Source organism: Ochlerotatus camptorhynchus, unplaced genomic scaffold (genome assembly GCF_037179485.1).
Source record: "Ochlerotatus camptorhynchus isolate MF236.1 unplaced genomic scaffold, CSIRO-AGI_Acam_v1.1 ptg000292l, whole genome shotgun sequence".
Classification (NCBI taxonomy): domain Eukaryota; kingdom Metazoa; phylum Arthropoda; class Insecta; order Diptera; family Culicidae; genus Ochlerotatus; species Ochlerotatus camptorhynchus.
This window is the reverse complement of record NW_027040781.1, coordinates 982,517-995,656: the sequence shown is the minus strand read 5'-3', so window position 1 is coordinate 995,656 and position 13,140 is coordinate 982,517. Positions and strand designations below refer to the sequence as shown.

The 13,140-nt window shown below is 38.6% G+C and overlaps 1 pseudogene; it reads right to left on the bottom strand.

Annotated features, from left to right (window-relative positions):
- Positions 1 to 769: 769 nt before the first annotated feature.
- The window catches only part of LOC135706852 (uncharacterized), a 48,904-nt pseudogene continuing 36,533 nt past the window's right edge, over positions 770 to 13,140 (bottom strand).

The following is a 13,140-nucleotide window of genomic DNA, read 5'->3' as shown; positions in this document are numbered from 1 at the left end:
AGCTGAACAAAATCCATCACTATTAACTACAGCTCGCTCAATGAACTCGTTTGCACAACTTTCACAAACCTTAGCTCCTTTTATTTTAAAATACAGTGGTTTGGAAACGGGTGCTAGCAAAATAATAGACTTACTAAGATTGCTCATTCTTCCGACCGACTCAATCATTTATACAGATACTATACATACTATACAGGAATTTTTATACATGCCTAGAAAAAAAAATACGCCCATTTGAACATTTCTTGACGTAGCCTATGTCTTACGGGAAGGTATAAGTGGTAAATCGAAAATCTCAAATTGAGACCGTCACGAAAAGGTGTTAGATTTTGAACGCTTATAACTTTGCCATTTATTGTTGAAATTAAAATACAAATGGACCAATCGAACGGAAATAGCTCTACAAATCTAAAATAAGTACTTTTCCAATTTTTAATACAAATTTTTTTTTGATAAATGTATTTTATGTTGCATTAAAAAACGTTTATTGGAAATTATTTCAAATGGAAATTGCAAACTACACATAATACAATGAACAAAACGATTGTGCCTAGCCATGCATTAGATATGACTAGAATAGAACAATATAGGTACCGTGAAAAATACGCCTAACAAAAATATGAATAATGACAATATGAACTTTTTTTTTTGCTGAATTATAATAAGGTAAAAGAATATAATGATAAGTAGAACCGTTCAGAGCTCGTTTAGTAACGCATACCTAAGCATCTTGAACATACACATATTGAAGCTTTGGAAATGCAGTCAGTCAGACCTTGTTCAGAAGATAGTCTAGGTACGAATTGCAATCATTGATGTCCTCACAATCGGCAGCCATTGCCTTCAGCTTTCCCTGGAGCCGCTTTCCGTTGATCCATACTTCAGGGCACTGCTGGCATGATACGATAGGATCTTGAAGCAATGTCTGCGAACGGCATTATGAGCGTAATTGTCTCAAACCGGTGTCGAGCGTACGTAGTGCCATGCCATTGCGACGTAATCGAACAGTGCGTCCCAGTGTTTAGAGTTGTGTAGCGTTTGACTGTGATCAACAAGAGTCTTCTTGAATGCAGCCCAATGCGTAGCCGTTCGCGCATAAGCAGGACTGTCCGTCTTGCTTACCAAGCGCGCTGCAGGAAGGCTCTTAAAGATGTTCTTCTTCTGGTAACTCAACTGCTCCTCCAACGGTGTTATGTCCGGTATTGGTAAATCAGATCGGATAGATTATTCCAGCCGTGGATTTGCCTGTACCATTCCGGTTATAATCCAGTGGAACTTCACCGTTATTGCGGTTCATGGATCCTTCTTGTAGATGAATTTTTTGGAATTGCTGGGGGAACCCTTTGAGGGTGTGCTTCGTTTGCTTGGAGGAGACGAGTAACTCGCATCAGGCCTAGAAACGCGAACATCCGATAGTTCCTTGATAAGTGAACGCTTATGTTGAGAACTTCGCAGCGTCATTGCTGAAATGCTTTTGGTTGGAGTTTTGTGCGGTGATTGTAAACCTTTTTCCGGGCTCCACATGATGGGCACTCGACGACGACCTCTCTGTTGTATGACGACTTCATCCGGGACATCCGAGGTGACAGGTAACTGTCCGGAATATTGGCAGCTTAAACCGGGGTTCAATGCATATCTTCTGTTTGCTCCCAAAGGGGAAGCATATAAAAAGTGATAATTTTGTCTCTTTTTTCATGAAATAAATATTTTCCCTAACCCAGACGCTGGTCTGGTAGCTGGTTACTTTTCAGTGACACGGCTACTATTTTAAAATCAGTTACTAAAAAGTCATTTTTTTTACAACCAATAGTGATGAGAGAAATTAATGTTTCCTCTAGAAAATCAATTTTAAAACAGCTTGATTTGGTAACAAATTTGTGTTAAAAAGATTTATTAAAAATCAGCGTATAAAGTCAGACAAGAATAGTCGAAAACCGACCAGAACTGCGTAACTGATGTTGAAGGAATTTCTAATATTTTTATTTTTTTATCCAACACCGTGATCTAGAATCTGTTACACACTGCGTGTGCTCTCTCTCTCTCTGAGACTACAATGCCCCAGGTCCCTGGTCTAAAGCCACGGGGACCAGAAGGGGTGGGCTATCCACCAGCCTCTTTTGCGGCGACTAGCTCGAGCTCGGTATCAGTGCAGGATGGCACGAGGTTCTGTCGCTGCGAACTCCTCGCCGTACCAGGTTTCCTACCAAGGTTGAAGGTCGGCTCGTTGGCACGTATAGCCGGTCGATCGAGCACTACCTGGCCCGGTGCGTTCTCGGGCTGATTTCACAGACCGTGGTCTGACTCAGGCTTTACATCCGGCTTTGAGGTAAAACTCAATGGGTCCTGAGAGCACGTGGGAAATAGGAAAAGGGTCTGATGAAGGTTATGCTACCGGAGTCCGTTTTATATTTTCCTACCTGTTTCTACGGTTTCAAAGGATTAGGCAGCTTTGTTTTTCCACCCGTATTCGACTGTTCACTATTCATTAAACTATGTGAACTTATAAACTTTGTTCTTCAACTTGGTGAACTTGTTCTCTCAAAGGTTGGCGTGGAAAGGAACTAGTGCTATTGTTCGGACCGGTAGCAGACCATATATTTCCCTTTTCCCAAAATGTCCCTTTCCTTCTTGATCCATTAGTCCCATTCCAAATTTCCCTTCTCCTCCATGATCCTGGTGGTGGGTGTGGTTTTCTGTATGCTAAGTGTAGTTGTATAACAGTTGGTGTGTTTCTGTATTTAATTCGACCGTTCATACTGGAGTTCATGTAATTCAGTTCCTTAATTCCTATCTGTTTTATGTATATGAATGAGCCATTAGTGCTCTACTATTCATTCACTGTTTAGTTTTAGCAACAATATGAATTATAATATGATTAATTCTAAGCAAACATTAGATCAATCATTACTGATTATAAACTATCATGGTTCTCAGCCATGAGCGCACCGAACAGCAGTATACTAGTGGATTGCTGTCTCGTTCGGTTGGGTGCTCGCTCTTTATAGTACTACTAACGCTCTGCTCGAGTTTTTTTTTCCATAGGGCAAAGTACACAAACGGTAACAAGTTTAGACATTGAAATCCGTTATCTGAAAAATTTGTCCAGATTTCTAATTTTTCCCTTGTCTGTGTTCTGGGAAATAGTCATAGACTTATCACAAATTTTTTGAGGTTTCTAAAACAAAATCTGGTTACAAATATGCTGACTTTGTTACTTCGTGATCTTGAAAGTTTTCCAAGCTTTAGATGTTTAAAAATAGTCTAGGGAAATGTTCATGCTCTAGAAGACTAGAATTATGAATAATTTAAGAAGCATGGTAGCTTTAGTGTCCAAATATGTTTAGTTCTTTTCAAACTCCATTAAATTGTATTGTATTTTTCCGGTCTTTTAATCTGGAATCAAAAAATTTCCAAGCCAAGATTTGAGAAAAATTCCATGTCCAGGACTATGAACATACATTCTATATGTCCAAAATATCATTCCAGGCAACACAATTGTCTTTATTTGTTTGTCTCAGAGACCTCGATTTTTAAAATGGTCCAAAATCTCTAAAATTTATCCCGGAATATGTAATTTTTTTTTTAATTTGATTTACGGTTTAGCGACTTTGCAGTTATTTTTAAAGATCGTTATCGAGTCCTAGACGCATGCAAAATTGTCTATGTCCGTGAGCAATCTAGAAAAGTTTTGTAGGTCCCAGACTAATGAAAATTTGTCTTTGTCTATGTGTTAAAAAAGTTTATCCGAGATCTTCAAAATTGATTGTCTTAAATTGTCAAAATTTGTCGTCCGAGACATTGAACATTTTACCCTGTGCCTCAATAATCAAATAATAATTTTTCGAGGGGAAATTTTGAGATACTTAAGCCATTTGTTTTATTTTAAAGGAGCATGGAAAATGCTCATGATGGGTTGTTATTCTGAGTGAGATGCAATCAACTCGAAGTGGGTTGCAATCAACACAATATTGGAGCCATATCTTTCCGATCAATAAATGTGACTATTGGTTCCTTTTCGTTGTTTTGAAGTCATTTTTGATGTTGTTTCAGTCACTAAAGTCACCACTATTATATTACATACCCACTTCAAGCCCTGCAGACGTCATGATTAAGTACCACTCGGTTGCGCCTCGTTCTGCTTGAACCTGTAAAGTTATAAAATAGCGCTGCTGTTGCGCCTCTGCTCATCTGCGCATCGGACTATGATGCTTACCATTAAACCATTCAACAGGCAGAGAACCTGTATACGAGCTTTAGCTCTAATTTTGAAATTGAATTACTGAATCGCCCTAATTTTCAAATAATGTTGGTCTGCTATCGTACTTATTGGAAACCAAACGTTTGATTTGAGAAAAGTCACTTCTACTTCTATTGTATGTTAAATCTATAACAAGAAAAATGCACGAGAAGTTCACTAAACAGCTTAACATAGTCTTTTTTGAATTTTGAATATTTTTATTCAAAAAATAAAATTGAATTTGCTCATTACACCATGATAATCTATGCTTGGTTTCCTTGGCCTCAAGCTGGTAAAATCTTGTTGGAAACTATTCGGAGCGATTTATTAAAAACATATTAGTTCAAGAATGAAGGATAGCTTTCAAGGTGGACTAAAATCGAGAATATTTTCGCTCCCCCCCAATTTCCCAGTGCTTCTTCCCTAGAAGTTGATGTTCAACACGACAACAGTACTACGAAAAAGCACTGCGCACAGGTACATACGTACGTTCGTATAAGAAAATACGGAAATGAAAAGATAATCCTTTCTTCATCTTTCCACGTCGGATGCAGCAGCTGCTAAGCAGCTTGCTGCTAGGAAACACAGTTGACAGAAATGTGTATGCATTCCAGGAAAATGAGTTGGTTAGAACATTTTTCACGGTGGCGGCATTCCCGAGAGGCGACAGCAGTGTTAGCCAGAAATCTGCTGGTGCTGCTGCTGATACTTTGGAAAATTTGTGTAGAGGGAGAAATGAAATGGATAGCAAAGCTGTTCAGCAAACCGAATGTGCTGCTCGCATTAGACTGGTTCTGAATTTGAAGAGAAAATATATGGAGTCTGAAAATAAAATGCTTTAAATATCATTTCAAGACTGAAGCGCTGGATGTGTTCTTGATAGTTTAATTGAAATTCCTAAAATACCACCAGCCTAACTCTTTGGATCCTAAATTTAATTTCATTTCCGTTGCTGTTGTTCGGCGTAAATACGAATCGTGAATCGTGTCTACAGGAGGATTGAAGCATATTTCTTGAAATTAATTCTGCCATTCGGATCGTTTCTTTTTTTCTCTTCTCACTCCCCTGTTATTGAGAGGACTGCCTGCTCTGGATTTGTCTTTAAAATGGATAAGTTTCAATTTGTCTTCTAGTGGCAGCGAACACACTAGCGCTGCACACTTGTTCCGGATTCATTATTACGAGCACGCCCGAGTGATTAGGTTTTATTTTTCCTTCTGCGCTTGTTTCCATCGAAACAATTCGGAACTAGGAAATGATGTGCTTTTTTTTTTGAGTAGGTGTAGTTGCAGTTGTCATCCGAGTGGAAGCAATCTACCGGATTGTGATTCCGGCAGGCGTATATGAATTAGGTTTTATTTATTCAACCGTGCGTTGGGTTCTTGTTTTGATAAACATGAGGTGGTAGCTGGGACGTGCGGGAATATTCTGCATAAGACGTGAGGAGATTGTTGGCAATTTGATTTGCTGGTGTGATGTGGTTACGAGTAACCAGCTCCGAAACGGCCGTGTAGAAAGGTACCTATATCTCCATATGCTTTTTCTTTGAATCCAAATTTTCAATAGGCACTCTTGTAAGTGAGGAAATGTTGCTCCGTGCATCATGATAAAAACATACGTCTATACAATACCACCACATTTAAAGAAAACACATATATTGAACCTAGCATGTGAAAATTACCTATGAAAACATAATCCTACAATTTAAGATTCGAATCTTTCAGAAAAAAAATTGAAAACTTTAGGAATGTTCCGAGAAGTCTTAAACAAATCTCCAAAGGTATGTTTCTAGATCAGATGAAGATCAGAGAACTTCAAAACAATTCCATTAACTTTAAGAAAATTGCAGAAACTTTCCATAAGCTCAAGAACCTTCATGGAAGTTCAGAAAGCTTCAGGCATGTTTGTAGATCTTGTGAAATGACCAGAGAACTTTAGAACACTTCAGAGCAGTTCCATGAACATCTGATACATTGTGAGAAATTTATAGTTCTAAGAACTGAAATCCAAGTTCAGAAAACTAAAAGGAAGTTTAAATATCTCGAGGAAAGTTACGAGAACATCGAGGCAGTTCTGAGAGCTTCAGGGCAATTCCACGACCATCATAAACATTAGGAAAGTTTCCAAAACTTAAAAAATAAGAACATTCTGGTAGTTCTACTTAATTGAGGAAAATGAACAAGTTTTGAGAATTTTTTAAAAGTTCCAAGAACGTCAAGCTAGATTCAAAAACTTCAGAATTGTATCAAGAATGTCAGGCTCGTCTGGGCTTCATGGAAGTTAAATGACCTTAACGGGTAAGGCCAATAGGTTCAGTGCAGGTCCATAGATTTCAGGGAAATATATAGAACTTCTGTGAAGATTAGAGACCTTCAGGGCAGTTCCATTAAATTTAGGATAGTTACAGGAACTTTACAGAAGTTTTAAAGACTTCATGAAACTTAAAGATCTCAAGGCACGTTACGGGAACTTCTGGTAATTCTGATAATATCAGTACAGTTCCGTGAATATCAGAAATGTTTTGGGAACTTCAGGGAAATAACCAACCTTGCAATTCAGGGCAGTTCCAACGAACATTTTAGGAATTTTAATTAAGATCCAAAACACAAAATTTCCGAAAAATGAATTTCTGGGGAGACTTTCAGGGCAGTTCCATTGAATTTAGGATAATTGAAGGAATTTCACAGAAGTTTCCAAAACTTCATGGAAGCAGGCACGTTATGGAACTTCCGGGTAATTCTGAGAACTTCAGTACAGTTCCGTGAATATCAGAAAATTTGGCATTCTTTACCAAAAAGAGAAAGGATGAGGAAGGTTCGAGTAGTTTTCATTCCAAAAGCTGGAAAAAGAGATAAAACGACTCTGAAAGTCTTTAGACCCATAAGCCTTTCATCTGTTCTGTTTAAGACAATGGAGTTAAGCGAGGTTACCTCTTAGCAAATTCCAATTTGCTTATCAATCAGGTAAATCTATTCAGCTTTGATAGCTGCCTTATTAATTGAATAAGGCTCACAGATCGAGAAATATCTGCTGATCTTGGAGATGCCCAACTAACTATAAGACCGGTGAAGGGTTGCCCTTAAGGAGGAGTACTATCACCCTTATTGTGGTCTTTAGTAGTGTACGAACATCTTGAAAGTTTGGCGGAGCAAGGCTTCGAAGTGATTGGTTACGTAGATGATGTGGCCATTATGGTGCGTGCAAAATATGAAAATACGATTTCTAATCGGTTACAAACTGCGCTCAACATGATCTTCAAGTAGTGTAGGAGAGAGGGCTTAAATGTAAACTCTTCAAAAACTGTCATAGTACGTTTCACCAAAAGAGCACAGCCTACTCTAGATGGGGTTCAAATTGAGTTCGCGGAAAAAGCTAAATACTTAGGTGTTACTTTGGACCGGAAACTAAATTTGAACTCTCATTTCGATAAGGTTATCCCTAAGGCTAGAAATGCACTATGTGTTTACGGTAAAGCTGTGTGGAAAACATGGGGACTATGACCAAATATGATATACTGGATATATTCAGCAATAGTTCGACCAAAAATTACCTATGCTTCACTGATAAGGTGCCCCAAAATAAATAAAGTAACCGCTCAAAAGATGTTAGGAAAACTCCAAAGTCTTGCTTGTATATCAATGACAGTACATGACAGTACACAATCTGTTGCCGTGGAAGCCCTTCCCAATATTCTGCTCTTGCATCAATTTGTTAAATTACAGGCAGCAAAAAGTGCCCTACAGTTCAAACGTCAAAATACAATTTTAGATGGCAATCTGGTAGGGCATTTGAGTATCCTTAAGGATTTTAACTTAAATTCAGCTGTTAATACAGTGGAGGATTGGATGGTAACGAAGACAAACTATGATGTTCCCTTCAAAGTGTTTAAATCAAAACGCCATATATGGGAAACTAATGGGCCAAATATACGTCCAGGAGCTATTGTATTGACGGATCGAAAATGGGTGAAAATATTGAAGCTGGGTTCTATGGCCCTGGACTCAGTAAAATTTTACCGATGGGATAAAGTCCCACAGTATTTCAAGCAGAAATTCATTGAATTGCCTAATAATGAAATACAAGTTTGCTAAGATCTGTAAATTCTCGGATAGCCAAGCAGCTCTTAATGCGCTTAAGACGTTAACATGTCGATCAAAGCCAGTGCAAACAATTGGCCGAAAAGAACGAAGTTACCTTCTACTGGGTGCCCGGTCATGGAAGGAAATGAAAATTCCGACAGTCTAGCAAGACAAGTTTCGGGCTTCATCCGGAACCATTTTGTGGAGTCCCTGAGTGTGCTCTGAGGATGGAACTAAGAACTTGGGAAACGTCTATGATAGAATCTAATTGGAATGCCACGGATACATCCAGACAAGCCATACATACTTAATCTTAGGAAAACAGATCTTCGGGTAATAACTGGTCTAATGACTGGTCACTGCTCTAGCAGATATAACTTCAATAGCATTGGGAAAAAATTCAGTTTAGCAACTGTAGTTTTTTTCATTTTGTCAATATTTGGAAAAGGTCTATTAGTACCCCTTTGAAATTTGACAAAGCAACCTCAACAGGGTATTAGACTTTATAAAACGAGTTGAGCCTAGGTGGAACTGCATGCTATGTCAACCAATATATATCACACCTTAATTGTGGCAAGATATGCGACGAGCACCACATTAAATATGGGTCAAATTAAACAACAATATGCCTAAGTAATGGACACAGTTATAAAATGGCTCTATAGACGAGAAAAAAAATAGAAAGTTTGTGGGAATTTCAGAGAAATACTTCAAGGCAGTCCTATTAACTTCACGAAAATTTAAGGAGCTTTAATTAAGTTCCGAAAATGAATGGAAGTTCCGAAAATTTATGGGAAGTTTCTGTGTAAATAAAATTCCCTATACATCGAGCTCCTTTAGGTAGCTTCAAGAACTTAAAGGCGGTCCCATTTGCTTTAGAAAAATTACAGCTGAAAACTTAAGGGATATTCGGAGAACTTTTAGGAAGTCAAGAAAGCTTCCGAGATGCTCAGAGATTTTGAGAGAAATAGTTAATTAATTGAAGAACTTCCATGAAGCTCAGGGAAGCTAGGTTAAGAAATTTTTAAGGAAGCACAGCTCTGAAATAACTGATAATCTTTAAGAAGTTCCGGTAGTCCAGATTTCAGATTTTCGGTAATTTCCATTTATGTCATAGCTTCAGAGAACCACTTCAGGAGAATAGCGAGAACTTCAGGAAAGCTTCGAGAACAACAGAAAAGATCAGAGAACCCCAACGTATGAACTACTACAAATTTGGGGTACAGTGTTCACTCGGCTGTCGACAAAAGCAGATCACTCTCGATGTGTCCCACGTGATCGTCTGTTTTCTCGGCAGCAACCATTGTGTGGTCCTCCTCATTGTTCTTCATCAGCAGATCTTTCGGTCGATTCGTCGTTGACTTTGGAAAGTAACCGTTTAGTGATGAGTGTGTGAGTGCTGACCACGTTTTGCGTTCATTGCTCCAATGGAAGCGCTCTGACCCTGGTTGGCGTAACTGCCATACAATGAAACCACTGGAGGCGGCTCCAGTTATGATGGAGGAGGCTTTTTTGATAGCGGAAGATAAAGTGTTTATTGTGTTGTACCTTTTGACTATAGTTTTAAGATGTATTGTAAAGTGACCAAGAATCCTCGACTCTGTAAAGTTAATTCGTTAGAGCCTTATCAAATAAATTAATAAACAACTAAATTCGGGGTAGTGGACTATACCGAGAAGCAGGGCTGGAAAGCACCTCAGAGTGTTAGCAAAGCAACTTTGTGCATGCATCTCACAACACTCGACAAAGAGTGTATGGTTCTCCCATTTACTTCGCACATTCTTTTGCATCTAATCTGTGAGAAAGCGCTCCACACAATGAGCGGTACACTCCGTGCGGCGCAGGGAGCGAATGTAACACCAACAAGCGCTAATGTTTTATTTGAATTATTTGCCGACTTCTCTTACTACGAATGAATGCATAGTAGATGAAGAAGAGCATAACGAAGAAGAATTTTGTCTTTTTGCTGGGTTTCTCATTTGCAACCCTACTCTGAGTGGTGCTCTTTGCGTCGGAGCCGTCGTAGCGATGGCTACACATTGAGCTTTCGTTATTTCTGGTGTGTGTGTGTGTGTGTGTGTGTGTGTGTGTGTGTGTGTGTGTGTGTGTGTCTGTCTTCTCTTCTCCGCTGCTTTACACTTGCGCAGGGTGAAAGACAAGCAAATTTTGTATTTGCTTGATTCTCACTTTGTTTATTTCAGAAAATCAGTACATTGCGCACATTGAGTGACCAGATGACAGACCTGCCGAGAAGGAGCGGATAAAGGACGAGGAGGAGGCCAAGCTGGCTGGCTGGCGCTGCTGAAGGAATAACAAATGGGCAGAAGCAAGGGAGTTGAGGGCAGGGATGAAAGCGGAAGCTAAACTCAAGTCGCCTCCAAGGAAGAGTAGGAAGAACTCCTATACTATGTCCCTCTTAATACTTTAATGATATTATTATATTATTAAAATATTTAATGGTTCTCGGCTCCGTGGAGTCATTTTGGACATTTGAGCCTATCAAATAATCAATCGTAAAAAAAAACGGAGAACTTCTGGGCAGCTTTCAAAGAAGTTTTGAGTAATCAGAAAATTTCCAAAAAGTTTAGCAAAGTTTCAAGAGTTTTAGGAAAATTGCTGAAAGTTTGGGTAAGTTCCATGAAGATTGGAAAAAGGCGGGATCATTTCAAAGGAATTTCCGTTAAATTCATGGCAGTTTCAGGAACATCAGAAAATTACGCAAACTTCAGCGCAGATCAGAGAACTTTAAGGCAGTCACATTAATTACAGAAAACAAGAAATCGAGACAAACCATTGAGAAAATTATGAAAAGATTTAGTGAAGTTCAAAGAACTCCAGGGAATTTTTTTCTTCAGGAAAGTTTCGAGTACTTCGAGCAAAATTGTAGAACTTCAGAGTGCTTCTATTAACTTCAAGAAAATGTGTAAAAATAGCAAGAAGTTTCAAGCAATCATGGCAAATTCCGTAACCTACAAGAATTTTCCTAAAATTTCTGAACAATTGCAGAGTCACAAGGGAAGTTCCATTAACATCCGGAAAACTGTTGGAACATTTAGGAAGTTCCAAGAACCTCTTGAGAATTTAGAAAACTTCAAGGAAGCATCAAAAAACCTTCAGGGAAGGTCTTAGAACCCAATAAACAATTCAAGCTGCAAATCAGCCTGATGCAACTAAAAAAAAACAGGATATTTAAGCATTTAGTCTGCAAGCATGTTTGCTAGGATAATTAGGAAAGTTAAGACTGGCACGGTGGATAAAAGAAGTGGGATGGTTTAGTCTAATTGAAAAAGTGGTCAATCTTTGAAACTTATCCTATAGCTCCGTGGTTTCATAAAAAACGCTTGGAACTGTGATATAAGAAAGAATTTGGGGTGGTGACAAAAACATGAACCTAGATGGCCATGGGATCGTTCTCTGGACAGGATCCACCATAATAGTAGTCAATATCTGAAACTGATCGTAGAGTTCCGCAATTTTTCGAAAACACTTCGAACTGTGAAATGAGAAAGAATTTAGGGTCGTTACACATGGACCTGGATGGCTATGAAACCGTCGTTAGGAACATTCGTAAATGTATTTCATTTCATAAAACTGATCCTAGAGTTCCACAGTATTTTCGAAAACATTAGGAACTGTGATGCGAATTTGGGGTTGTGTCATAAACATGGATTCGGATGGACATGGGACCCATCTATAAAAGATCCAAAAAACCCGTAAAAGTGGAACATTCATGAAACTGATCCTAGAGCTCCGCGGTTCTTCGAAAACACTTGAAACTGTGATATAAGAAATAATTTGTGGTTGGGACATGAACATGGACCCGGATTTCCATGGGATCGTACTCCGGAAGATCCGGAACATCCACAAAAGTGGCCATTCTATGAAACTGATCCTAGAGTTTCACAGTTTTTTCGAAAACATTAGGAACTGTGATATAAGAATGAATTAAGGATCGTGCTATGGGACCGTCCTCTGGAAAATCTTTTAGATCAGTAGAAATTGTCAATTAATGAAACTGATCCTAGAGCTACGCGTTTTTTTAAACACTTGGAACTGTGATATAAGAATGAATTTGGGGACATGACACAAACATGGCCATAGGACCGTCCTCCTGAAGATCCGGAATACCCACAGAACTGCACAGTCCACGAAACTGATCCTACAGTATTACCTGACTCATAACGAATATACTGTGTATCTGGGAGAACATGAACTCATCTTATTTTGCATTGAAAATGCTATGCTAAATTAGATATTCGTTATAGGTCAGGTACAGAGATGCCAGATTTACTGACATGTCTATGAATTTACAGACTTTTATTTTTTCACAGACTTTTTTTTTCGTTACATACATTTACAGACTTTTTAGTTTTTTCACAGATATTTACAGACTTTTGTAATCATGGGAAAATTTTAAAATTTAGTTGGTTACACTGTTTTATATCTTTAATCAAATTACACGTGCGATGCATTTTGCAACACGTTTTAGAAATTCTCGCGTTTTCAAGTGTGTGTCGGACAGTGTGTTTCCATCCTCTTCCATCTTTTTATTCGAGATCACCCCCAGATACAGTTTTAGTGCTGAACGAAGCAGCCATTTTCGCCGTTAGGGAACCTGAATAAGAGTCGTAAAAATGTGGAAAAAATCGAGAAAAATCAAAGGGAGCCTGAGAGGAAACCCCATAACGAACTTTTTCAAAGGATTAGGTAAGCTATAAGTTATGTATGTTTCATTTCTGAGTCTCAGTATGTATTATATTTGTGTACGCACTGCTGGTCCAATCGTTCCGATGCTTCATCCAAAACCGCTGGTCAGAACCAATC